Genomic DNA, 27368 nt, shown 5'->3' with positions numbered 1-27368 from the left:
TTTTTTGCATCTCTGCTTTGGGCAGCAGAGATTTGAGTGCAGCACTCGAGAAAACATCAAGAATTTTCCTCTCCTGTGGAGAAGGTTCTGAGCTGGGACAGGGAAGGATTTTGAGCTCCTAAATCAGTTTGATCTTGATGAAGATCCAACACTGTTGGGTTGAATTCATCTCCTGCCATTCTCACAGAAACACATAAAAATGTGCAGATTGCGGCCTGCTCTGTTTCCCCGTGAAAAACGGGAAATTCCAGGTTTTGTGGCATTTGTGGCAAACTGAACAATTGCTGTGTGGGCTTTGAATTCCAAATCAGCAGAAGGGAACAAGCTGGGAGAGCTCTGGCTGTTCCCACACAGCAGGTTTCACTGTGGCTCTGAATGTCATGGCGAGTCAGAAATGTGGCTAAAAAGGGATCATTTGGGGTTGTGCTGAAGGGGTTTCTGTGCAGGAAGGGATTTGGTTATTTGGGGCTTTTCCAGGGGCTCAGCAGTTCGGTTCTCCCAGCTTTGGGCTCCAAACACGTCCTGAGCTTCCCTCATTCTAAAGTGGTGACCCTAAGCACACATTTTACCTGTTTTTACCTATTTTCACCCATTTTTACTCCATTTCTAAGCCATTTCAGAGGGTATTCTGCAGCCTGGCAGATCCCTGGTGGAGATGTTGCTGTTTCTGGCCCCACAGGAGGTGAATTCTTGTCCATGATCCCAAATCTGTCTCCTTCCCTCCCTCCTGCAGTCCCCAAACTGCTCCTGGCAGCCCCATTGGGACACCAGAGAAGAGTGAATTTATTTTGTGACTCCCCAACCTCACCTGGCTCTGTCTGATCACAGAAATATTCTGTATTTAAAGATGAGATGTTGCACTCATTAATTCTGGTCTAATTCTTCCCATTTCCTTTTCTTTCCCAACCAAACCCACAGTTCATTACAGACCAGAATCCCTTTCAATATCAGATTTGCTCTGCCCTGGTTGGGGTCACTGTCCTGTCAAAAATCACCAGCTCCAAACCAGTAATTTTCCTATCAGGAGCACAAAACAACCCCCAAAAAAAAGATCTGCAGAAGTGGATCAAAGGTGGAGGAATAAATCAACTCTAGCTGTGCTTATTGGCAAAGCAGGACTGCAAATATTCCAGATTTTCCAGGTTGCTGCCCCAAAACAATCAATGAGGGGGAAAGAACACTCATTCTGAAGGCAGGGAAAGCTGCTGTGTGAGCACAACGTGAGCTGCAGAAATCCCATCGATTGATCTGATTGCACCTTGGACTGTTTGCAGGGCAGGAATCTCAAATATGAGCACTTTCCATGGAAATGCCTGTGCAAATTCAGCCTTTGGAAATATTTCCTGTGGTTGGTATTGATTTGAGAGGTGCTGAGTGGTGCCAGAAGGTGGCATGGAGAGCTCTGCCGCCTCATTAGGGCTGGTTTTAATTAAAAATATTCCAAGAGAAGCTCCACCTCTTTTCCCCCACCTCCCTCAAGCCTGAGGAGCTGTTTGGGGTCCCTGGTTGGGATTTTTGGCTGCTGAGGAGGAATGGATGTGGCATTGCTGCAGCTCCAGACCCCAAACACATTTCTGACACCTCCAAACCTGCAGCTCCTTCACCAAAATCCAGGTTAAATCCAAACCCAGGAGCTGCCAACGCTTAATTGCAGCTCAACCTTAATGACTCTCATTTAGGGCAGCCTGGGGGAGCTTCTGCTGCTTTTTGCAAGGCTGTAAAAGCAGGAGAAGCTTCTCTCCAGCAGAAAAGGGCATTGTGGGAATGGCAGCTGGGCTGGGGATGTTTGTCCCTCCATCCCCCGGGATGGCATGGCTCAGTCAGCAACAAACATCAAGAGTTTCCCATATTGTGCTTTACTGTGTGCTCACATCTGGCTGGAATCACAGCCAGAATTCCAAACAGGCTCCTGGTTGGCACTGCTGTTGATCAAGGAAGAGCTTTGGGCTCATTTTAATCTGTTATCTCGTGGAAAGGGTTGGATTGGTTGGGTGGTTTTATTCCCCACAGCTGCCTCCCAGTTCTGGCACTGTCAGCTCCAACAGCCAAGGATTTGGTTTGCAATAATATATTTGATACTGAGAATGATATCATCAGACTGAAAAAAAAAACTGAAAAAGCAGTTGACCCTCATGCTTTCTGGTCTAAACTACCTTGGGGAGAAGAAAATCGTTCATATTAAGATTTCTTGCACCTTTCTGTGTTGCAGCATGAGCATTTTATCAGCTCTCAGCTTATTAAAAACCTATTTTTAGCCCAAAGTGTTCTCCCTCCCCACTCCTCGGGCTGCTCTGTCAGACACAAAGTGTTATCTGGGAAGCAAATCCAACTGGGATTGATTCACTGCACAGGGGCAGAAATCTGAGCTGAAGCTTTGCCTCTGAGTCCTGTGAGGACAACTCATTTTTGACCTTTGGCTCAGATAAAATGTTGTTTTTCCCCTCCTCACTTGTGTAATAAATAAAGGATCAAGGAGTGAAGAAGTGCAAATAACGTTATCAGGGAGAGTTATGAGATCCTGAAACAGCTTCTGAGGGATCTGGAATTTTCTTCTCCTTCAAAAGCCATTAATTAGGAGTTGGGGTTTGTCTGTAGCCTTGAATTCCCTCCAGGCTGGGGAGTTCAGTCAGGAGAAAATCCAAGGAGCTGCACTGGGCTGGAATACGAGTGTCTGATCTGAAGAATATTCCCTCTTTCCAACAGTTCTGAGGGAATTTGTACCCACAGGAGTTTATACATTAACAGAATCCCCAGTGGAGCTGTTTCCCAACTGTGAGAGGCACAGGGGATAAAGGGAAAGTGGCTCTGGGAAAAGAGTCACATAAATTCTGCTTCACTCTGGAGCAGAAAAATCCTCTCCTCCTTCATCCCCATCAGTGGCTCCAGAATTCTCTGTTGGCTCTGAGCACAAACAGAATCACCAGGGCTTTATCACTTCATCAGCTGCACACGAGTTATTCTTTATTTTGGGAGTTAAAGTCACCAGAAAACTTGACTTTGAAGTGTTCAGTTGCCAGAAGAGAGACACAAATGTGGCCTCAGAGAAAAACCCCCAGGAAAACTGCTGGGACAAAAGCCAAACCTCTCCATTCTTCCTGACGTGTTTGTTCACAGTCTTAATTTAATGAAATCTAAGGGGATTCATTAATGATTCCAGGCTTTTGTCTCCTCTGTCTCCATCAGATAATCTCACCTACCTCTAGCCCCATTTGAAAGCGATTTTTGTAATTAATTTTCTAAAATAAATGTATTTAATTTACACACCATTTACTCTGCTTCCCTGCTGCCTAATGATGTAAAAAAAAATAAAATACCTGGGGTTGAAAAGAACTCGGCAGACATTGGAACTGTTTCTTGACCTGCTCTTCTGATAAGAGTTTGTGACTTGGCTTCAGAAATCTATACATTTGCTCTTTGGTGATTTGCAGCACAGGGGGAGCAGAAAATCCCAGTGGGTCTGTTCTACCTGGGCTGGAATCCCCTCAGCCTGGGAGTTCTCAGAGCTCTTTTTTTAATTTCACCCTTCAAGGAGTGCACAGACTGGAAAATGTGACATTATTTATAGGCACAAACCCACTCGGCTTTATTTGCATTTCCTTCTGCTAAGCAGGTTGCCATTTTTCACATTAATATTCCAGTAATTAAAGGCTACAAGGAGAATTAATAGGACATTAATTAAGAGGTGCTGTCCACCCGTTAATTGCTGCCCAGCTGATGGCTGTTTGTTCTCCCAGGTCTCCTGCCATGGATAAATCTGGATTGCTCAGGGATTGGATAAAGCAGAGCTTTTGCTCCAGGTAAGGACAATTTCAGCTCCCCAGCTCCTCCTGGCCATGCTTCCAGCCATGGAACTGCTCTGCTCCTCCAGAGCTGGATTTCCCCTTCTCCTGGGATGTGCAGAGAGAAAAACTTCCCAAACTCAGCCTTGGGTCAGCAGTGTTTGCCCAGAGAGGAAGGAGAATTCCCCAAAACAGGCTCAGCCTGGGAATTGTGCCCATGAATCAGGCTGCTCCTGCTGGGAGGGATGAGGAGCCAGGGACATCCTGAGCTTCTTCCCACCCCAGATGGGACAGTGGCACCTCCAGGGCTGTCCTGGGCACTGGGATGGCTCTTCCACAGCTTGATTTTTGGATAATTTCTGCTTTAAACAATGGGACTCCTCCTGGACTCCTTTCCTCCAGAGCCTCACCTCTCTTGGCAATATATGATTTACATTGGATAGAAAAGCTTTTGATAAACCTAACAGTTTTGATAAACCTAAAGGTTTTGGGGATCCTGGATTCACTGCCAGCAGCACCACATTTTAGGAAAACCTCTCTGGCACCAAATTCCTGTTTGGTTGTGTTTGCAGAATCTCAGAACTGAACAGCAGAGTTTTCCTGCTCTCCCAGCTCCGTGTGGTAGCTTTGGACACAAATTGTTTATGGACAATTTTCTAGGAATTTCTAGGAAATTCCAACCCCCTTGCTCTCCCTGCTGCTGTCCTCAGCTGCCTCCTCCATTTGGGAACAATTTCCTCTGCCCTGCAGCAGAAACACTTTTCCCTCCATCCCAGCAGGGAAAGAATTCCTTCTCCCTTTCTCCAAGTGACTCTATTTGCACTGACAGCTCTGAAAGGTTTGGGGTAAAGGCAAAGTGTGTCCTGCTGTTCTTCACGTGATTCCAATGTTTCTGGGGGAATTCTGGATTCATCTGGATACTGGGAATAATTTTTATGCTGGAATTCTGTGCATGATGGGGATTTAAGTTAAAATAACCCACTGGGACAGACCCAGCCCTGCTTGAATTTGATGAAGGCAATCTGTGCTAGTTAATTAGTTGTCAAAATTATTTTTAGAACTACTTCTTAGAAATACTGCATTTTTTCTTAACTGATGTTGTCAAAACTGAAATACTCAACAGTAATTTAGTTCTTTCATTTGACCTAATAGTTAATCAATTAGGAGCATTATTAATGACAACTTTTAATTGGAAACAAATTGCATTGTCACATGCAAACATATTTCCCAGCTGTTTTCATAGACATGTCAGGGTTAAGTAGTTCAAGATTGTTTTAAGGGAGTAAGAAATAAGATAATTCTGTGGATATGACAGGGATTTAACTTCACTTTTCTGATGTTGCTGGGGATGAGTGTTATAAACATCAGCAATGTTTCAGAAAGTAAAACGTCTTTCCATTCTGTTTTTGCTGTTCCAATCTGTCTAAATTTCTGACCTGAATTTCACACCTCAGAACTTTGATATGATTTCATTTCATTGCTGCTCCAGACCTGATCAGGTCACCAATGTCACCACTCACAGATTCCCTAGCAGAAAACTTCCTCTTCCCAGTGAGAGGAAATCTGAGGTGAGCAGAGCATTCCTTGGCTGCAGGACAATGTGGAATTGTCACAACCACAGAGTCCTTTGGGCTGGAAAACAAATCCAAGAGCATTGAGTCCAACCTCACTCAGCAGGTGGAAAATTTTTATTAATGTCAAAAGGGAAAAAAAAAAAACCTTTCCGGAAGCAGTAAGGGTTCTTTGCCATCCAGATTGCTTCCAAATCCACATTTTTAGTATTTTCTGTGCTTCCTACATTACTTTTTTTGCCACCAGCGTGTTGGAAGGACAAAGGCTGTGACTGAGGGGTTTGTGCCACACTCACCCTGCGGCTTCAGCTGAGCTTTCCCAGCTCTCCTCAGGGAAATCCAATATTTCTGAGCACTTGGTGGAGCATCCAGGCTCTCTGCACGTGTCTGCAGGGACACTTTACCCTGGGTCAGTGCTCCCTGCAGCCCAAATTTACCCTCAGGAGCAGCTGCCTCAGCCCAGAGCTATGTGAGGCAAAGTTGAGGATGAGATGTGGAACCTCCCTGTCCTGATCTGTCACCCTCGTTCTAAATTTAATTTCTGTGTTTACAGAATGGGGAAGGGAAGAGGCAGGCAGGTCAATGAGGCAGCAAAACATCTCGTGTTTGGTTCGAGGTCAGAAATGTGGATTTTCTTTTCCATATGGGTGATGTGCCTGACTGGGAAAGCTTTGTGAGCAGGGAAATGCAGTTTTCAGTGTCTGGAAGGAATAATCCAACCCTGTCAATACCTTTGAAAATGGCATTACTGGAGGTGCTTTTGAAAACAGCAACAGAACTTTTTGGTTCAGAACTCTGTGTCAGCTGAACAGGCTCTCAGTGGGGGATAAACTCCCTTAGACACCCAAAAATGTGTCTAAAGCACATTTTCCTTTAACTTTTGGGGTCTGTTGTAGGTCTGTAAGCTACATGTTTCAAAGTTTAGGTCAGAAAAATCATTCTCACCTGTGTGCATGAAGTGTTTATTACCTGAGTGCCTGAAAAATAATAACCAGAAGGTTTTTGTGGTCTCTGCCCAGCATGATCAAATGTATTCAGTGTCTGTTAATCTGATTTTCAGAGGTGAAGCGATAAGCTGGACGATATTTCAATGAGAAATAAATCTCAATCTAATGATTAGTTATACTATTTTCTTTTTTTCTCATGAATATGGGATTAAAAATTTTTCAGGAAAGCAACTCTTTTATTGCTGATGGTGCATTTTCCAGATTTCCCTTCCAACCTCCAGCCCTGTCCATACCTTTGAAAATTGCATTGCTTTTTAAAGCTGCTTTTTAAAACAGCAACAGAACATTTTGGTTCTCCTGCTCCCTTAATTTTTATTTATTCAGCCCAGCTTTCGATGTTATTCTGGTGACTCTAAAAAACCTGATGGGCAACTTGAGGTCTTTGCTGTTATTAGGATGTGAAGCTGCACTTTCTCACTCTTTCAGTACAAGAGACATTTATAAACTGATTATCAGAGCCTCCCAACTGCAGAGAAACCCAACTGGAGCTGCTGGGAATGTGATTAGAGGAAATTAATTCTGGGTAAAATGCAGGTTGAAGTTCTGAGCCCTTAAGTCCTTATCTGGCCCAGCATTGTGCACACGACAATCATTGTCTCCATCATTTTGTATCTTGGGATTTAATCCCATTTGTGGTGTAATTTTATTAGAAAAGGTGATGTCCAGGTCTCGATAAAGGAATGAGGAGGATAAATTTTCATCCTGTTTATTGCATCTGCTTTGTTGCTTTTGTAGCAGAGGTGAAAGGAAGGGAGAATAAAGCCACCCAGATAAAATTTTAATAATAATTTTATGGTTCTGCAGCAGCAACTCTATTGTGAAATAATCTCTGTTGTGTTCTCAGCCTGAAACTCCCCAGTGCTGCAGGTTTGGACCTTTTCACCACTTGGAAGGTGATTTATTGTCAGCTCCTGCTATTTATGAAGGAGATGCCCAGGCAGGGACAGATCTGTGGATTCCAGCAGAGTAACCCCTGTGGGGTGGTTGAGGAGATTAGGGAAAGTCTTGTACAGCCAATTATCCCAGTAATTCCATGAGAAAAGAGAGAGGCAACATGAACTTTGTGTAATTCCCACTCCAACACTGCAATCAATATTACAGTAACAGCATTGCTGTGTATTCATAGCAACTTACAGATTTTGAAACTGCAATGTTCACTCTGAACTTCAGTTCCCCCAGGAGGAATCCCAGCAGTGCAGAGTTTGATGTGGGCAGTGGAGCAGCTCTGCACCTGGAGAAGCACACTGCCATGGAAAACCTTTCTTTGCTCCTTTTGCAGCACCTCTGGTTTCGTTCTATTCATCTTCTCATCCCCTGCTCTGCAAATAATTCACAAAATAAATCAGCCAAGCTACCTCAGCTTCCCTGTGTCCCACTGGGAAAACTTCCCTATGAGAAGATCCCACCAGTCAGAATCTCTTCCATTTCCCAGTGTTTGAAAAAGATCCTTTTCCTTGTTTGCCTTAAAAGAAAAGATCCTTTCCTTTCCTCGTTTGCCTTAAATCCAGCTGTCCCTTTAATTTAGAGTCCCTAAGAGCAAGGCAGGAGAATTCCCATATTACAAACATAAACAAAAGGCCATTGTTTTATCTCTAAAGCGCTTTGCTTCTCCCCTCCTTCCCCTCTCCTGAGCTGGAAATATCCAAATCTATAATTAAATATCCTCTTGGTAAAGGAGGGAGCTGGGGAGGCCAAGAGGCAGAGCAGGGTGGGAGAGCAGAATTTCCCCCAGCCCTTGCTGGGAACCACAGCCTTGCCTTTGCTCCAGTCTCTCCAGCCAGATTCCCAGCAGGGTCCTGAGCTATTTGTGCACATCCTGAGGCCCAGCTAGAGTCCATATGCTAAAATAACTATAATGTTTCCTATAAACCTAATTTAAAAGCACATGTATGTCATTAAAAGAGTCTTCACCATCTTGGAGTTTCCTTTCTGATCTACAACCATTGTCCACCTCGTTCTTGGTTTTCCCAAAATTCCTGAGCATGCAGCCACCAGAGAAACAGGATGGGCAAAAATAAACCTGATAAACAGAAAAAATAATTCATTTTAGTTGTACAAGACAACTGATGGATTTTTTTCCCCCTCAAAGTGGGTTTTTTAGAGGAAGAGGTCAAGAAACACTCCTTTAGTCAGGTTTTAAGGAATTCTAGCTGCAGGTTCTGAGGCAGACTCAGGAGTCCTGTTCATACTTGGTTGTTCAGCCTTTGCATGAGAAAGTATCCCAATTTCAGAGCACACAGACAGTGGGATCATTAACAGAATTAATCAGGACAACTCTTCTTGGGGCACTCAGCCAGGGCAGTAAAGCTGTCCTGAAAGGATACAAACACCAGGCTGGAAATGAAAACCTGCTGCTAGTTTTCATTAATTCCGAATCTCCTGTATTTTCCCTTTTTATTTGTAGCTACAAAAAGCTGGTAATTTGAGGGCAGTGACATCAATTAACAGTTTAATTGGAGTTGCAGAGACTGTCTAATTGGGAAGGCTGTAGGGCAAGGGTGTGCCAGGTCATAAACTCCATTTCCAAGGAATTCCAGGCAGCAGGAAGTGTTGTGGAAGAGACACTTTTCAGCATGACCCAATCTGGAAACAGGAAATTTGACTTTGATGGGAGAGGAAAATGAGGAGGCAGGTATTGGTGCTGGGGTGGAAATCAGAGTCATGGCAGGGAAAGAAAAAGAATTCCCAGGCTGGAGCTCAGAAATGCTTTCCTCCCTGGCCATTTATCAGCTCCTTTGGTGGAATCTGGAGTGGTTGTTCCAAAAACATATGGGATGGGAAGCTGGAATTGCAGCAGGACCTAGTGGAGAGCTGCAGGAACTCAGTGTGCTCAGAACTGGTGGAGAGAAACCTCCCAAGGAGGATCCTGAGGAGCAGAACAGGAGCCAAACAGGCTCTGAAATCAACTCTGCCACTCCAACTTGAGCAGGAGGAAGAGTCCAGTTCAGGATCCCTGAAATAAAATAATTCCATAGATTCCAACAGAGAGAGAGCTGAATGCTTTCCCCAACCTCACTCATCCAGGGGCTGGGCAATATTCCAAATTCACCTGCTATTTAATTGTGATGCTGTTTATTCTCTGAGCATCCAAATCCTGTAAAATCCTGTGCAATGCTGAGAAGAGAGTGGTTGTCATTTCATGTTCAGTTTGTGAGACAAAGCCAAGACAATTCCCACCTTTCAGCCCTGGAAGGGAAGGGAAGGAGGATCTGAGCAGAGGCACTGCAGCTCTGCACTTCCTGCTCTGCTGGTGACATTTTTCCAGTCCTTCCTCTCTCCCATCCCTGCTCTGCCCTTGGCTGAACACACAGCCATCATTTTATTACTCCCTGCAATCAATGAATCTCAGTAGAAAAGCCTTGTGAGCTTGAAATGATCCCAAATTAGTGAGTGCAGCAGGCAGGGTCTAATCAATCCATCAATCAGCCCCAATTAATCTGTTCTTAGAGTGGCCTCCCATCCATCGATCCCTGGGTGAGCTGAGCTCTGGGAAGAGCTGATGGACATCAAGGTTCTGTCCATGAAATGATTGAAATGAATACTTGAGGCATTAAATCAATGCTAGGCAGAACAAGAGGCGACGTGTTCTGCTGTTTATTCTGAAGTGAAACCTGGGCAGCTGCTGAGCAGTGCTATTTTTCATGGATTTATGGTTTCCTGGGCTGGCACTCTGTCTTGTTCATGTCCTTTTATTGGCTTTTGATTCACTAATTTGGAACTGCATTATAATCACAGTGGTTAGGGAGAAATGGCCTCGAGGTTTTTCTCAAGCTGGCGGAGAAAGAAGAGATCATTTCAGTTGTGTAATTCAGCTGGTGAAAAATAACTGCAGTTAGTGGCTCTTTTGGGAATATCCAAAAGATATTTGGGAATATTCCAGCAGGGCAGGAAGGAATTTCCATGGGCATGAACCCCCAGGATAAAGCATTTTATTGCTTTTATTATTATTTTTTATTATTATTATTATCATTATCATTATTTTATTATCCTCTGGGTGAGGATGTGCCTTGAGTACTGTTGCTCCATCTTTGGGGACACAGAAGGATTTGGTTTCCTGGGGTTGATCTAAGTCCTTAAATATATTATAAAAAGTAGAGGGGGGAGAAAAATAGGTAGTTTGGTAATAAAGTCGTCTTCCAGCTTTGGTGATTTTCTAGGTGCAAAGCTGCAGTTCTCAGTACCTGGAAGCAATAATTTAAACTGAAGGAATGCTGGGTTACAGGACTCTCCTTTCCAGCTGTAAGAATGTCACCAAACACATCTGCTGGCCTGGCTGGAGGCACATTGGGATTCATGTTTCCCATGAAATAATTCAGCTGAAAATATTATTTATTGGGCTGAGAAAGCAGGAATGCTGCACCAGAGTTGGGACTGTGGGTGCTCTGCACAGAATTCCTAACAGCATCTGTGACTTTCCTACTCTTTCCCCACAACAATTCCTAATTTTTAGCTGAAGTTACACAACAGGAAAGGGTCAGAGCAGCTGGGAGAACTGGGAGCACGTGGGAGAACATTTCAGACATCCTCTGGGTCCCTCAGGCCAGGGTGGCACTGGGATTGCTGGGGCAGAGGGTATTTATGGAGTATTTATGGAATATTTCTGGGGTATTGGCAGTGCAGACTCAGTCTCCCCGGGCTGGGTGGGTCCCTCCTGTCACCCTGTGCCCTGGTTCCCAGTGTGCACTGAGATCCTGAAAACACACAGGAAGATGAGTGGAAAAGGCTCTGGATAATCCACTAAACAGATTTCCCCTGTTCCTTTCTCTCCCAAATAAATGTTCCTCTCTCCAGAGCTGGGAGCTGAGTGTCTCTTTGCAAGATCCACCCTGAATAGCAGATAAAGCTGCAGTTTTTCAGCTGCAAAGACATTTCCTGAGAGCATTCTGGAGACAAGATCCATTTCCATTTCCATCTCTCCTGGCTGCTTTCTACAGAGAGCACAAAGTGGTGCAGCTGAAACCCAGCAATTTAAAAAAGGGAAGCTGTTCTGGGGGAGCATTCCTATTTCTGGACTGTTTTTATATTTTAGGCTCACCTTGATGCAGGTAACCCCAGCAGTGTTTGAGGCACAGTCTGGAGATGCTGAAGTGATTTGGGGTGAAAACCTTTGCTGAATCACAACCCTTGAAACCACGGGGAAGCTTTTAGGATCAATAAAACCATCCCAGACTCTCTCCAGGGCACAGTCTCCTGTTTACAGCTGCAGCACTTCAGGTGCTACACTTTCAAGTGTTCCTGAAAACCACCTCTCAGTTAGCTGATGACATTTCATCTGCCAGCATTAACAGAAAATCTTGTACAATCCAAATCTATTCGCGAGCAAAGCCAATTATCCTGGCAGGAGCAGCTGGCTGGGGGAGGCTGTGGGCTGAGAGCAGAAAGAGCTGTGCTGTTCATTACAATGCCCAATAAATCATTTACAGCCACAGCCAATTACCTGTTTATTTCCAGTGTCTGCTCTTCAATTAACAGGGGGAATGTGCACCTTTACAGGAGATAATTTCTCGGGATGCATTAGATTGTTGTTGCAGGCTGGAGCTGAGATGTTGGCATTTCATTGGAGTCATGGCTGAGAGCTCAGGCAGCTCCAGGGCTCTCCCTGCCTTAGCCAGGATGGCTCTGCCTGTGATCTGCAGATTTTGGAGAAATTAAAATGGAAAGATTTCAGCATCCCAGCCCAGAGGGATGCCAGGCTGGGCTGACCCTCCCTGTGGAGCTGCTGGGAACCACAAATGGAACCAGTCAGCTCCTTTCACTGGGAGTTCTGCCTCTCCCTGTCACTGTTTTACCTTTGATCAGCTCAAACCTGACGCTGACACAATTCCTGGGATGATGCTTGAGAGCACAACCCCACAACTGAACGTTTTTTATATTTATGCATCAAATTCACGGGGAAAGTCAAAAACTGTCACATCCCCAAAACCTGGGGCACAGGCTGGCAGCACTGGGAGTGCTGGGGGAATGGTGTGGAGGCAGAGCAGGAGGCAGAGCAGGAGGCAGAGCAGGAGGCAGAGCAGGAGGTAGAGCAGGATTTCTCCTGGAGAGTTCCTGGGAGCAGAGGATTGCTCCTGCTCAGCTCCATCCATCTCCCCAGGCAGAGCAATGGAAAAGATGGATGAACTCCTGTGGAATGGAAGACTCCAAGGTCAGATCCATAACAAGGGAGGAGCTGTGGGGAGTGCCTGCTCCTGACTGGGATCTGCAAACTAAATGAGACCTGCTTTGCATTTATTTGAAAAAGAGCATTTCCCAGGCACCTTTTTATAATATTCCTTGGATTCAGAGGATGCAGAGGCTTCAGTGGGAATGTTCTGGTGGAGATCTGCATCCTCAGCAGGGTGAGCTCCCTGCACACCATCCAGCCAGGAATTCCTGCCACATAATTCACATTTAGGTTGGAAAAGACCTCCAAAATCATCCAAACTTGAACTGATTTTAAAATGATTGACTGCTCTAAATGTATCCCAATTTTTATTTTGTGTAATAGAATTACCCATAGGATTACACATTGTGTAACAGAAATTGTGTAATAAAAATGTAGAAATTAGAAGAACCAGGAATGATATCAAAGTTAAATATTGAGCTGTAGCTCTTTTTATGCCTGGAGCACTGAGGAAATCAATCTATACAAAGTAGAAAATGGGAATTCCAACAAGTGCTCTTAAGGCTTTTTTCCTCTGTTTTAGGTTGGATCAGTGAGGAGTTGATGTACACTGAGTTTTTCAATAGACGATTCAGATGTTTGGATCAGAAATCAAATGGGCTTTTAAAATCCCAGGATGGTTTGGTTTCAGAATGGAGATCTCATGTATTTCCTGCTGCTGGGGAGGGAGAAACCAGCAGCAATGGGAATGATATCCTCAGATTGACTCTTTAGCCACAAAAAAAGGTGAAAGCCAAGGATCTTCAGAAGGAGTTACAGTGATTAACTAATAAGTGTCAAGAGCTGTTCTCCCTTTGAAGGAGTTTCCACATGGGAATTCTGAACTCCAGTAATTTGCTGGATGTTCTTTCTCAGCTCCTAAAGAAGGTTTTTGCTTTGCATTCCTGCTGTGGGTGCAGAGCAGGAGCACCAGGGGGGATAAAGGCAATTTTTTGTCTCTTTTGGTTTCTCAGAAAGAATCATGTGGCACAGTTTGCCCAGAGAATCTGCAGGAATTGTCCAAGGGCAGGTTTGGAGCAACCTGGGATGGTGGAAGATGTCAAGAGTATCAAACAAACCATCAAAGGTTCTGGCAGAGAAGGAATGAGAAAAGTACTGATTTTTTTAGAGACAATTTCTGCATGGAAAGGGTGCTCAGGAATAGGAAGGAGCTGCCCAGGGAGGTTTGGAGTTCCCATCCCTGGAATTCCTGGCTGTGGCACTCAGTGCTCCAGGCTGGAGACAAAGTTTGGCACAGCTTGGACTCAGTGGTGCTGGAGGAGTTTTCCAGGCTGGATAATTCCATAATTCTGCAGTTCCCTGAACTCTGCAGCTTCCCAGCAGCTGGAATTTTAACCTTCTGTGAGGATTCTGCCTCTTCCACCAGGCCCTGCAGCAGAGCTCAGCACTAACAGCATTTTGAGGACTTTTCACTTCAGCAAACATTACTTGGCCAAGAGGTCTGAGTAACTCAAAGCTGATTAATCATCGCCTCCAGCAGAATTTATTTATTAGGCTTTAATCCATTAACACAAGTTTTAGATGGAAGAGAAAAAAAACATTAGGAAGAAAAACATTGTAAATCTTATTCTTCTGGGAACTGTTAGTGGCTAATTCTAGTGAGGATTGCTGAGGCAATGAGCAATCCAGATGTTTACTATTTGGCCAAAGCTGATTTTCCTTCTTCCTGAATTTCATTAACGAGGAGTTTGTGGGATTGGAGAGGTAGGAGTGAGGGAGAACAACTGGATGTGGGAGGCTCTGATGTGGTGTTTGCTGTCAGCAAAGCTGCTGGTTCTGCTCTACATCTGTCTGCTTTTCCATTGAAACAGATTGAAACTGGCTTGGAAACCCAAAATCACCTGAAACTGGCTTGGAAACCCAAAATCACCTGAAACTGCCTTTGAAATCCACGCTGAGCCATGCAGGGATAGATTTCCTGGCTAACTTTACAAAAGTTTTCAGGTTTTACTTTAAAAGCACATAAGTCAGCATTTTCAATGCTCAGAGTCACATATATATTGTTAAAATCAGCTCAGATTCATCCTTTGGTCCAATTGATGGAGCCAAATATTTTGGCTTTTAGCCAGATCAGTGTTTTCCAAAGATTTTGCCAGATTCATCCAGCTGATGATGAACATCCATTCATCCTCCCACCACCAAAACCTGAGGCAGAACATCTGTCATTTGTGAAAACATCAGCAACACCATGCCAGAGTTGCTTAGGAACCTGGAAAATGAGATTTGGATGTGCTGAGTTGTTCAGTTTTGGAGTGATAACAGGGACTGGGATGGGGTGGGACAGCAGGGACAGGGATGGTGACAATTGTGACAATGCTCTGGCTTTAATTTCATTTCCTACTTGTAAAAAGAAAGTTTCAGGTCTGTTGCCATTGTGGTTCCCTGTTACTCTGGAGAAAAAGAATCCAAATTCTGGCAAGGAAGAGCACAGGGAATATTAAACTCCAAACATGTCCTTTTTCCCTTTTTCACAGCAGCTGGAAGGAGGAAACAGAGCAAATTTTTTAGAAGGATTTAAAAAGCACAGAACTGTAGATTTTCAGAGGCAGCAGTAGCATGAGTGACAGCACAGTCACAGGACAGGCAGTGGAATGAAAAAATTCATTGAATTCAAAAGGGAAACAACAAAAATGCTGTTGCACAACATGGGATTAACTCTGAGGACTCAGTGCCACAAATATTTATTGGAGCACATTGTACAGTTCTATAAATAAACCTCCCATGCTGCATTAATAAGAGAAATCTTCCCTATATAGCATAAACCCCACAATTCACACCAGCAGAAGGAATTCTCAGTGTGAATCCCTGAGCCAGAGTGGGAAATCTCCAACTTTTAACATTTCCTGGAGATAAACTGGAGATTTGACTTTGGAAGCAGGCAGACTCTGGTGCTCCGAGTGAATAAACTCAACCCAACTGCAGGTTTTCTGGGGCATTTTGGAGGCACTGAGAGCTCTGTGTGGCTTTTGACAGAGGAGAATTTGGAATGACACTCAGAGGGCTGGAAAAGCCTCTGGGAAAAGCTCAGATTAGGGCTGGGAAGGCTGAGCTCAGCTCTCTCCCCTCGAGGCACCACTTACCTGCAGATCTTCCGGCATGAAAAGCTGATAGAAACTCGCTGTTCTTTGCTGGAAGCCCCACGAGGTTTATTTTTAATGCAAATTTATTGAGTGAACAGCTTGGAGAGGAGTTGAGTGGTGTTTTCCCTGGGGGGAGACACTGCCTGTGAAGGAGATGTGCAAAAACTAGTGCTGATTTTAAAATCAGTTGTTCTCTTGGAAGTTGAAAGGAACCCTGCAGTGTTTGAGTTCAGAGAAGTTCCCTGGTGGACAAAATCCTCATGAAATCGTCCCAGAAATCTGCATGAAATCATCCCAGAAATCTTAATCATCTTCCTGGCTGAGCCTCTCCCTTATTTTGGTGTCACTTTGCTGCTTTTCAGCCACTAAAGCTGGAAATTCAAACCTTATTTTATCCCATATTGGAAAGGAAAGGGAAAGGGAAAAGGAAAAGGAAAAGGGAAAGGGAAAAGGAAAAGGAAAAGGAAAAGGAAAAGGAAAAGGAAAAGGAAAAGGAAAAGGAAAAGGAAAAGGAAAAGGAAAAGGAAAAGGAAAGGTGGATTTTGTGAGGCTGTAATTATAATGTAAAGAGCCTGGGAAAGACTATTTGTCCTCAAAACTCTGAATTAATGGTCTCAGTCTGGAGCTGAATTAACACATTTTCCCAGTTCTGGTGCCTCTGTGGATCCTGCTGCTCTCACACTGGAATTTCACACCCAGGGAACATCAGGGTGAGGAAAACACTGCCAAGAGCTCTGACAAAAACTGCTCACACATCAACACTTGCTAATTGTGACAACTTGCAGATTTGGGTGGGAATTGGTCTGAGTTTGGAGGGGTTTTTTGGCTTTACTCTTTGTAAAGATAAAAAACTTTTTTTTTTTTTTTTTTTTGGTTGGGATTTCATTTTTCCTAAAAGCCAGGAGTTTGGCTGCTGAGACACAAATGAGGATGGTGGAGCAGCACAGTGCTGGAGTGAGCAAACCCTGGGAGGTTTGGATTTTTTTCCCTCTCTCCAATTCCAAGCCAGCCTGACCCAGGGATGTTGTTAATCTCAGGAATTTCTGCTCCAAATTCACTTCCAGGAGATTTTTCCTTGATCAAATCCTGAACTTTGGAGCTGCAGCAAACCTGAGGACAACACCAGCACAGAGATCTCATTTCCCATGCAGCACCACCAAGCTCCAGGGTGGTTTTCCCCGCAAGAAATGGGATTTCTCATTTTATTCACTGGTGCAGCAGCCAGGAGGATGTTGTGCTCATGGCTGAGGAACTTTTGAGCTCCCAACTGGTGCCACATGGAGGGAAAAATGAGGGAAAAACAACCAGAACAGACCAAGGAATTTGTGTTCCTCAGGAAGGGAAACCAAGTGGAGCGGCAGTGGCGTGAAGGAATGCTGGAAGTGTTTGTTGGACAGCAGCAGAGCAGAGGTCAAGGGAGGTGAGTTTTGGTTTTGATTTATTGCTCTTTTTTATCACTGGGACGAGAAACAGAAACACACAAAACTGAGGGACACTGGGAGAAAAGTTGGCTGGTGAAAATCCACTTTCAGCAATGTTTATCTCAGGATTGGCACTCAGACTGACTGAACGGTTGAATTGTGCTTTGTGAGGAGAAACTTTGAGAATTCAAATCAATTCAGCCCTTCTTGTCATTGTTTCTTAACAGCCCTACGAGGGAACATAAATTCCAAATTAGGGAACGATTTCAATGATTTCTTTACTGTCTGCTGTGCTGCTGGAGAGAAATGCTTTCCCTTTAAAATTGGTTTTCCCTTTCCCTCTGCCTCTCCTTCCTGCAGCAGGTTGTGCTGCAAACCCATCAATCTGAATCTCTGCTCAGCAATCCCATTCTGACAATAAACTGATGGATGCTGCAAGCTAATATATTCTAATTTCAATCTCACCTATTCTGTGCTCAGTTGTGATCAGGGGAAAAACCCTCAATCCATCAAGGTGGAACAAGACAATTACTCCTGGCTGGGATAAGTCGACATTTATGTCTATATTGTCTGGAGAATTCCTGGGCTCTGACTCATCTCATTAACCTCTGCCTAATTTTCATCTGTTGAGGCATTTTTACAGAGTCAGGACTAAAGGAAATAAGTACATTTTAGAACATTTCCAAATGGAAAGGAGAGGAGGAAAATGAGTGAAATATCCATGGGGAAACCTCACCCTTCAGGGGTTCCTCTGAGTTTGCTCCATCCACACTGCTGAATGCACATTTAAGAACTTGATTCAGATTTTTATCTAAGCCAGGCCACATTTTAATGTCAATAAACAAGTGGGAATGGAAGGATAAAAAATGCAATCTGAGAATCACATCCTGCTGTGGCATCATCAGCACAGTTCCAGCAGTGTCACAGTGTGGCCCTGGATTGTTTCCTGAGGATTAAAAGGATCAAAATGCTGTGATTATCAGCTCTTGAAATGCTCTCCTTTACTGGAAAAAGCAATTTTTAAGAAAAGTTCAAGCCACTGGACTTCATAATTTCCCCCTGAGTGGCAGCATAAAGGTGTCTCTGCTGGACCGAGTGTTATGAAAACAGATTTTGTCACCTAAGTAAAAAACATTTGGATTTTACAAAGCATTTTCCATCCAAGAACAGGAAAACATTTCAAGCCCTCAGCCTGTTTAGTGACTCAGTCAATAAATAACTCACACCTCGTTTTACTGGCAGGGAGAACTGAGGGAGATTTCTCCTTCCAAAGCCATTCCTGGTCCTTGGGTGGGATTTAGCAGGAGCAGAGGAGCCCTGATGTGCAATCCAGCTTCCTCCTTCACATCTGGCCCTTTGGAGAACATCCGGAACAAGTCCAGATGGTTCAGTCAGATTTCACAGCAAAGCACGGAGCAGTTGTGGGGGAAAAGGGAAAAAAGGAAAAAAGGGAAAAAAGGAAAAAAGGAAAAAAGGGGAAAAAGCACCTCCTGCTTGTTTTATCCAGCTTAGTAAAGGCTCTGCTTGGAAGGAGCTGAGTTCACCTGGAGCCAGTGAGCTCTGGATGCCACCAGGACTGAAATTCCCACATCAATACAGAGATCCTTGCTTGGCACCTGTGTTGTGTTTGGGATCTGCCAATCAGCTCATTTTTAATCCTCCAGGAATGATTCCAGGAGCTCTTTGGCCTCCCCAGGGCTGCTGCCACTGAGGTTCCTTGGGCTTCCCATCTCCCAGGAAGGCAGGAATTGCTCCATGGCAGGGAAATGTGCAGTGTGACCACAAGGAATGTTTTATTCCACATTTAGTGACAACTCTGCAGCCCTGCAGGAAGGAGTTTGCAGGATGGACAATTCAGAATGGTCCTGCTCAAGGAATTTGACCCAGAACTCCAGAATTCAGCTCAGCAGCCACAGAGTAATTGGGATGATATCAAATAAACAGCAAACAAGTCTCTTTTCCCTTGGAGCAGCAAGGGGGCAGAACGGTGGCTTTTCTTCTTTCCCTCGAGCTCGTTAATTAGCAAATGAAAGTGCAGTGAATTAGCAAATCCATCAGCCAGGGATTTCTCTCACAGCCTTTGTGAGTCCTGGGCTTGGACCAACTGCACACTCCAGCACAGCAATTTCCATGGGAACGATCTGGTTTTGTCTCAGGCAGCAGCTGAGAGGACTGAGGAGATGAGATTGAAAACTTCTGAAGCCACAGCAGAGCAGCAGCCGAAGAAACAAAGAAACCACACTGTTGAAAACTTCCTTGTTGCTTTGGGTTTGTGTAAAGTCTGGGATAAACTGAAAAGCTTTCCAACACTTGAGGACTCAGCCTTTCCTTGGACACCTCAGGGAACTCCAAACCTCCCTGGGTTGTTCCAAGGCCTGAGCACCCTTTCCATGGAGAAATTCCTGCTGCTGTCCACCCTGAGCCTCCCCTGGCCAGCCTGAGGCTGTTCCCTCTATCCTGTCCTTTCTCCCCTGGGAACACAGCCTGACCTCCCTGGCTCCCAGCTCGGAGTCCATGAGCTCAATTAGCACTGAGCTTGATGAACCTGCAAGCTGGGCTTTGCATTTCCTGGAGATTTCACAGCTTCCTTGCTCCCAGGAAAACTATGGAATGGGTTTGGGTTCTTTGAGAGCTGCTGCCACAACCTTTGCTGCTTCAGAAACTTTCCCATTTTCACACTCTGAGAAGAAAAAAAAGAAATGTTTCCCTTTTGAATGAATGCAGAGGCAGGTGAGGCTAATGAGGAGCTGAATTCCCAGCATCCATCCCACAGCAGTGATGGATTTTGGGGTGAGAGATGAAGGGAGCAATGGTGACCAGAGCAGTGAGATATGGTTAGTCCTGCAGGAATGACTCAGGACACTCTCAGCTCCATCAGCTCCTCTCCTTTCCCCTGGATTTGGGATTTTCCTGTTCCCTGAGGAGCTGCCAGCCTGTGCAGGGCTCTGAGCTGGGCTGTGACACTCCTGTCCCCTGCAGCAGCCCCAGCCCTGCCGCACTGCAGAGGGGCTCTGAGCTCAGGGAGCTCTGGTGCCAAAAAAGGACTTTTCCAGGCCTTTCCCAGGCTAGTCCAAGAGTGGGTCCTGGTGGGAATAAGCAACGATTCCTCATGAATAACAATAGCATCATCAGGCCCTAAATGAGACATTTATTCAACCTTTCTCATCTATCTTCTGTAAATCACCTTCCCTGGGTTGGCATCTCTGTCCCTGGAGGAAAGGAGTGACTAACTACAGCTTTATTACAGGAGGCAACAGCAGGAGCAGAGTCAGGATGCTCTGAAATTCTATTTCGGGCAATTTGGGAATGTCTGAGCATTTTTAGCCATATTGTTAATGGCCTTGGTTGGTTCATCCTGGCAGGGAGGGGGAATGACCTTCAGACAGGGGCAGTGCAGTGAAAATCCACCCAGGAGCTGCAGAGGAGCTCTGAGCATCCCCAGATTTCCTGCTCCAAGTTCTGCAATATCCCCATGGCCAGAAAGGCTCAGGCTGCTCCTGCTCTTCTCAAACTGAGATGCTCAGATTTTTCACTACCTCAGCCTGGACTGATGAACAATTCAAAGTTTGGCATCAACACCATCTCCTCCTGACTCCAGAGATCTTCCTGCACTTCCCACAGCTTTCCAGGAGATCTTGTCAGCTGTTCCCTCCTCTGAAGCACATTTTTCCTGTGCCTAAAGAACATCACCCAAGTGTTCTCTGGAGACCCCATGTGACAAAATTGCTGCTGCAAACTGGCAGCTTGGGCTTGACAGGGAGAGAGATTCCAAGGAAAAATCCTGTGTTAATTGAGATTTCCAAGTGGTACCAGCAGCCCTGCCAGAAATAAAAAATTCAGTTTGTCCCATAAAGAGCAGAGGGAGAAACCCTGGGAGATGAGGGGATGGGTTAATGGGGAGATGGAAAATGTACATCACTTGTACTTTGATGCCCAAAATACACAGACAGATATTTTCTCAAGTGGCTAGGAATAGTTTAGAGATTTTTCCAATCAAACAGCACGAGGGAAAATAGTCTGCAGGGGCTGGGGAGGAATGAGGGGACCAGGAAGGAGAATGTTAAGAATGTAATAATTGCTCCTTTCTGCCATTTCTGTCCCAAAAATCTGCTTCTTGTTGGTTTGGAAGAGGAGAGTCCATGTGAGGAAATGAAAACCTGCCTTTGCTCCCTTTGAGCTGATCAAGCTCAGGGAGATAACAACAAACAAGTGAAATGAGCCCAGGGAGAGGGAGAGCAGAGAAATTCCTTATCACCTCCTCCAATTTCTGCAGCTTTGCCTCGATGTAAAATGCAGATTTGGAGGGAAAAAAGCTGAAGAACAGAACCAAATCAAGCAGAATAAGCAGAAGCAGCTTTTTCCTGATTTCCTTGGGGGAAATTCAGCAGCTCCAAGTGGGTTTGAGATCTTGTGCCACTCTCATTCATCCCTGGCCTCCCCTCACTTCACACTGTCAGTTGTGTTGAGCTGCTCTGCATGAAAAGGGCTTTTGATGTTTGGCAGGAGAGCAGCAGGAGAGACATTTCAGCAGCTCTGCCTGGTGGGGATTGAACTGCTGGATCTGCCTGATCCATCTGGGAATATCTGCAGCTCCCATCGTGCCAACTCCTCCTCTCCTGTGCAGCTCCTGCCCTTTCCTGAGCCAGTTCTCTGCCAGGGAGGAGAGGAGAACACCTGGATGGTGGGAGCTGAAAATCCAGGGATTCAGTGCTTCCAGGGAAGGGAGCATTGCTGCTTTCTGTGGGTGAGGGAGGGAACAGGAATTCATCCCTGAACACTGGGAGAAAGGGAGGAAACGCAGGAATTCATCCCTAAAAACTTGGAAAAAGGGAGGAAACACAGGAATTCATCACTGAACATTGGGAGAAAGGGAAGAAACACAGGAATTTGTAACTGAACATTGGGATCAAGGGAGAAAACACAGGAATTTATCCCAAAAGACTTGGAAAAAGGGAGGAAACACAGGAATTCACCACTGAAAATGGGAGCAAGGGAGCAAAAGTGCCTTCACTTGTCACCTGCCTGGCTTTGTGTGTTCATCTACTGAGCAAACTCTCTGAACTCTGATTCTCTTCTTCCACTCCATCTGTAAAACACCTGAGCTGGTGGGAATCCCTCCCAGGGAATTCCAGCACAGAGCTCTCTGCTCATCACAGTGATGCCAGAAAAGCTTCCCTGAGGTGTTTTTCCTCCCCAGGAAGCTCCTGAGCAGGGGTTGGGGTTGTGTTTCTCCTGCTCTTGGCCAGGTTTGTCCTCACTAGAAAATCTTTAATGCTCCTTGTCTTGCCCAGGGAGCCACAGGAGGAACATCCTTGTTCCCATCTCTTCCTTGGGAGAAGCAGAGCAGCACAGAAACACTTCCAGATTTTATTCCTACCCTCCTGCCCCCAGCCAGGGAAATGTGCTCAGGATTTACACTCTGCTCCCCTCTTACCAACACAGCCATTTGTACCAACAGGCTTTTCCCAGAGCTTCAATTTGCTGCTGAAGATTTAGAGTTTTAATTCTCGTAACGAAGCTTGTCCCAGAGGCCACGAAATTCCTAATTACCATTAGGATTATACATCAAACAGCTCTCCCAGCTCTGTGCTGGCAGAGAGGCTTTGGGGCAGAAGTTCTGGGATGTCACTGCTGGCAGTGCTTTGAGGTCTGGGGTTGTGGAGATGCCAAACTGCCCTTTAAAATAAACACCCCTCAGTTCCAGGCCCCAGCTTCATCTCCCAGTTGAACTTGTTTGAGGAAAGAAATGATATTTTTAGGCTTATGAAGCTGAATTTTCTGCCAGCAGCACTGTGTGTTGGATTGCACACAAATGGAAATGAGGTCTTATCTGGCCCCACACACTGCTGCTGGAGCTCTGGAGGAGACCTGGCGTGGGGAAAATGGGACTTTATGGGCAAAATCAGGCAGGAAAACTTCACTTTCTCCCCATTGGAGGAGAAAACCTCAAAGTGCAAATCTCTAGGGAGAGGCTGAGTCACTGTGGGTGGCACAGCCTGAGCTGCTCCCCATCTGTGCCTTGATGTCATTGGGAATGGGGCAGAGCAGAGCAAACACAATCACTGCACCGTCCTGGTGTTCTAAATCCGTGATTGTACAGATTAGAATCCAAATTACACCCAAACAGCCTCCAGCAGGGCAGCTGGGAGACTACTGAACATCCTCCCCATGGCTGCTGATATATACAGGAGAGAACAGCCTGAACTCATGTAAAATAACCTTTTTGTGGCTTTCAAATACAGATTTCACAATGTCCTTGCCCAGGCTTGGTGAATCACCAGGTGGAAGTGATCCCTCAGGAACCTGCTGGGATGGGATGGATGGAACTGGGATGGATGGAACACAGAGAGGCTCTGCAGGACCCCTGGGCCATAAAACCCATGATGGGTGAGTGTATTTCACGTGAAATGAAGCACTGGGATCATCCATAAAGGTGTCAAATCCAACCCCTCCAGCTGCTCTGCTCTAATTAAATCTCCTGTTTGTGCATCACAGATTGCATTCCATGGAGGAGGAGGATTTGTCCCAAGCACTGCCCAGGGGAGCTTTGGGGGATAAATCAGGTGCCCAGCAAGGCCCTTCCTTCCTTCCTTCCTTCCTTCCTTCCTTCCTTCCTTCCTTCCTTCCTTCCTTCCTTCCTTCCTTCCTTCCTTCCTTCCTTCCTTCCTTCCTTCCTTCCTTCCTTCCTTCCTTCCTTCCTTCCTTCCTTCCTTCCTTCCTTCCTTCCCCCATTTTTGAAAAGAACTGAGAACATTTTGTCACTAAAGTCTGCTCTCTGCAGTTTTGGGAAGGAGGCACAGCTCAAGCTGCAGGGGGTTAAATTCCCTTTTTCATTATCTCACATTTCCCTCTAGTGGCTGAGCCCTCCAGCATCACCACCCAAAGGAGCAAATCAAGCTTTTCCTGCTTTGGCCTTTTTTTTTAAAAGTAAAATATTTCTCTTTTATCTCATTGTACCCTGTTTGCCTTGCTTTGCCTTGTGTGAAAACGTTTTTAGGTAAAATATTTCTACTTCAGCTTGGAAATATATTTAGGAAGTTTCTGAGAAAGTTTGGAGCACTTGGAGAAATCCAAGTTTCTGTTTCCTTGGAAAGGCTCCTACAATCCCAAATTCTGCAGTCTTTAATTCCAAACTCCCCTGGGTTTCAAAGGGATAATTTCAACAATTAGAAAGTGCAGAATTGACTCATGGATAAGTGAGATCCTTGGGGAGCCTCAGGAGTGTCATGCAATGTTCTGGGCTGGTTTGGAGACAAAATGTCATGAACACCCAAATTCCCATTTTGGAGTCTCCCAAATCAATTTAGTGCTGCAAAGTGTCTTTCAGAGGAGATTTCACAACATTTCAATTTTGCTTTGTGGACTTTTGGCTTTTTGATCACTTTGTTTTGCTCCATATTTGCTCAATCTGATGATTTCTCCCAGATAACTTTAATCAAAGCTCTGAAAATGCAATCAGGTTTCTGCTTTAATGGTCTGTCCTGCAGATTTGGGCATATTAACAAAAGAAAGGATTTTCTTGATAAATTTGAGGGCTTCACCTATGAAAGGGACAATTTTGGGTGTCCCAGACAGGGAGATGTGATTGGAATTTTTTAGATTGTAATTTCAAATCAATCTGGCTGGATTTAAATATAGGAAAAAGCAAACAAAGATTTAAGAGAAAATGTTCCAAATCAATGCTCTCCTGCCTCACTTCTGCACACCATGGCAAGGTGCTCATGCCAACAATGAGGCTTTAAAATATCACCCTGTTAAAGAAATTATTCTGCTATTTTAAAGCAATTTCTGGTCATTACACCTTCTAACCACAGGCTGTTGGGGCAGAGAGGATGTAAAATGTCAATGGCTGAACCCTGTGGGATGCACAGAAAAAGCACCACTGAATTCAGGACATTCTGTGCCTTGGACAATCACCTCCAAGCTGGAGAGTTTTATGGTACAAAATCTGAGCTCTGAGGGTTGAGAAGCTGAGAGTTTCACTCTCTCCGTTCGAAATGAGTCTCCACGAGAAGCTTTTTCAATGAAAAGGGTCTCCTTCTCATAAACACTTGAAAGCAAACATGGAATTTTTGTTGATGATGCCATTCCTCAGCCTGTCTGTGGCTTTGTGCTCATGTGTGGTTTTTTTTTTTCCCCTCCAACCACACTGATGTTGTCAAAACCGTCTGAGGCTGAAAACCTCCAGGGCAAATATTGCAGAACTGAGAGTTTGCTCTGGGAATGCTGGGGGAGAGGAGATCTGAGAGTGCCAGAGAAGGGAATCCACAGAGCAGCAGGGAAACCTCCAGGGAAAATCGGGTTTGCAGGAGAGACAGAGAGGGTGAGGTTCAGGGAGTGGGATTGGGGATGTGTTTGTTTGGGATGTTTGGGATGTGTTTGTTTGGGATTTGGGGATGTGTTTGTTTGGGATGTTTGGGATGTGTTTGTTTGGGATTTGGGGATGTGTTTGTTTGGGATCTGGGGATGTGTTTGTTTGGGATTTGGGATGTGTTTGTTTGGGATTGGGGATGTGTTTGTTTGGGATTGGGGATGTATTTGTTTGGGATGTATTTGTTTGGGATCTGGGGTGTATTTGTTTGGGATCTGCTGCTGGGGGAGGAGAAAATCAACCAACAGCTGGCACAGTGATGGCAAATCAGGGCCAGCTTTGATTTGGGGGATTTTTTAGAGGAAAGTGATAAATGAGCTGTGAACAGGAGGCACAGGGGTAGGGAGAACTCCTTCCCATGCAGCATTTTCAGAGCAGCCCCTTGCAGATGAGGATTTTATGTCCCTGGACACAGTTTGGGGTCAGGAATGGCACCAGGGGTGGAACTCAGAGCCTCAGTTTTTTATCCTGGATCTGCCTGGGGTGAATCTGAGCTGCTGCAGGAGGAGCTTCAGCCCCCCAGGGCCACCCCAGGGAACCCAAAAAGCTTGTTCTGCTTTCAACAAGCCCTGTGTTCTGAAGGGAGATTGCAGGGTTGGTTCTGCCCTTGTGCCACCCCAGCTCACGAGGAACATCTCTGCAGCAATGAGGAGATGCTGGTTTTGCCCAACCTTTTGGTTTGTGCCCTTGGCTTCCCTTAGAGACACAAAGTTCAGACCAGATTTTGCTCACATGTTTGGTGTTGAACTCACAGAATCCCTCAGGTTGGAAAATCCCTGCAGGATCAGAGTCCAAGCTGTGCCCAATGCCCACCTTGTCCCCAGCCCAGAGCACTCAGTGCCACCTCCAGGTGACACCTGCAGGGATGGGGACTGCAAACCTCCCTGGGCAGCTCCTGCCAGTGTTTAACAGCCTTTCCATGGAGGAATTCCTGCTGCTGTCCAACCTGAGCCTCCCCTGAGAGGGAGAAATACCAAATCTCTGTTTTGGGTTTGGCCTTTGGGCAGGAAGGAGCTGCAGGGTGGATGCACAACTGCCCAGAGGTGTCTGAATCAATCAAAAACATGAACTGAATACAGGGCAAAGAACAAAAAAAGGAAGTAGACTGAAGAAAATGACTGAGTGTACATTTTTTTTAAAGGAATTGTTGTGGAGCTTGTTCATTCTGAGATGAATTGTGAGCTTCAGCCCTGCAAGTGAGCTCAGCCTGAGGCTCTGCTGGGGATTTATCCATCAGAAAGTGCCCTGAAACTACTGCACTTTCTATGGAGCTCCCCCTGGCAGATCAGTCAGTGCAGATTAAAGCTGGAAGTGAGTTTCTGACTCAGAGGTAAAGGACACAAAGTCCTCCTCAATGGTGGAAATTCTTTCTATGATTTCTTTCCTCTTTTTCAAGTCATTTGCCTAAAAGGAGAGGGCTGAGGGTGTAACTGAAGCACATGACAGAAACAAATGTGTGTGTTTGTGTTCCTTGAGTCAGGTAACTCAATCCTGCAGGGTTTTAATTTTGCAATATTAAATACCCTGGTAAATCCCCCCTGAGACTGGGAGAGTGCCGAGGCTGTCAATGTGAAATTCTTGGAGGGAAGGTAAGAATGACTGAATAAGATCATTAACATAATGAAGGGAGTTGCAAAAGTGGAAAAGGGAAGTGTTTCTTCCCTTCTTCAATTCACAACATTTTCTGTTGTGAATCAGCTCTTGGTGCATTGAGTTTTGGCAGTGATGAGGCTTTTGGTGCATCTGAATATCAGACTTCATAAAAAAGCCTGGAGTGCCACAGGAGAGGGAATGGCTTTCCTCTGCCAGAGAGGAATATTGGGAAGGATATTGGGAATATTGGGATATTGGGAAGGAATTGTTCCCTGTCAGGGTGGGAGAGAAGTGCCCAGGAAATCCCAGAGCTTTCAGAGTTCAGGATTTAGGTGAAACACTGCAGATGAAGAGCAAACCAAAGCCTGCAATTAAATGCAAGG

At 45.2% G+C, this 27368-nt stretch overlaps 1 long non-coding RNA gene across 4 annotated transcripts in view; it reads left to right on the top strand.

Annotated features, from left to right (window-relative positions):
• Positions 1-23653, top strand: part of LOC146431424 (uncharacterized) — a 61849-nt gene extending 38196 nt beyond the window's left edge. For 3 of the 4 annotated variants that reach the window (XR_014854958.1, XR_014854957.1, XR_014854955.1), the window contains 4 exons: positions 3735-3797; positions 16937-17020; positions 23264-23408; positions 23517-23653. This is a non-coding gene — a long non-coding RNA (uncharacterized LOC146431424). The remainder of the gene's footprint in view (positions 1-3734; positions 3798-16936; positions 17021-23263; positions 23409-23516) is intronic. The other variant, XR_014854956.1, reaches the window with a different exon arrangement.
• Positions 23654-27368: the final 3715 nt, after the last annotated feature.

This window comes from Lichenostomus cassidix, chromosome 13 (assembly GCF_008360975.1).
Source record: "Lichenostomus cassidix isolate B80296 chromosome 13, HeHo_3.0, whole genome shotgun sequence".
NCBI lineage: Eukaryota > Metazoa > Chordata > Aves > Passeriformes > Meliphagidae > Lichenostomus > Lichenostomus cassidix.
The sequence above is the reverse complement of the archived record's forward strand: the minus strand, read 5'-3'. Positions and strand labels throughout refer to the sequence as shown.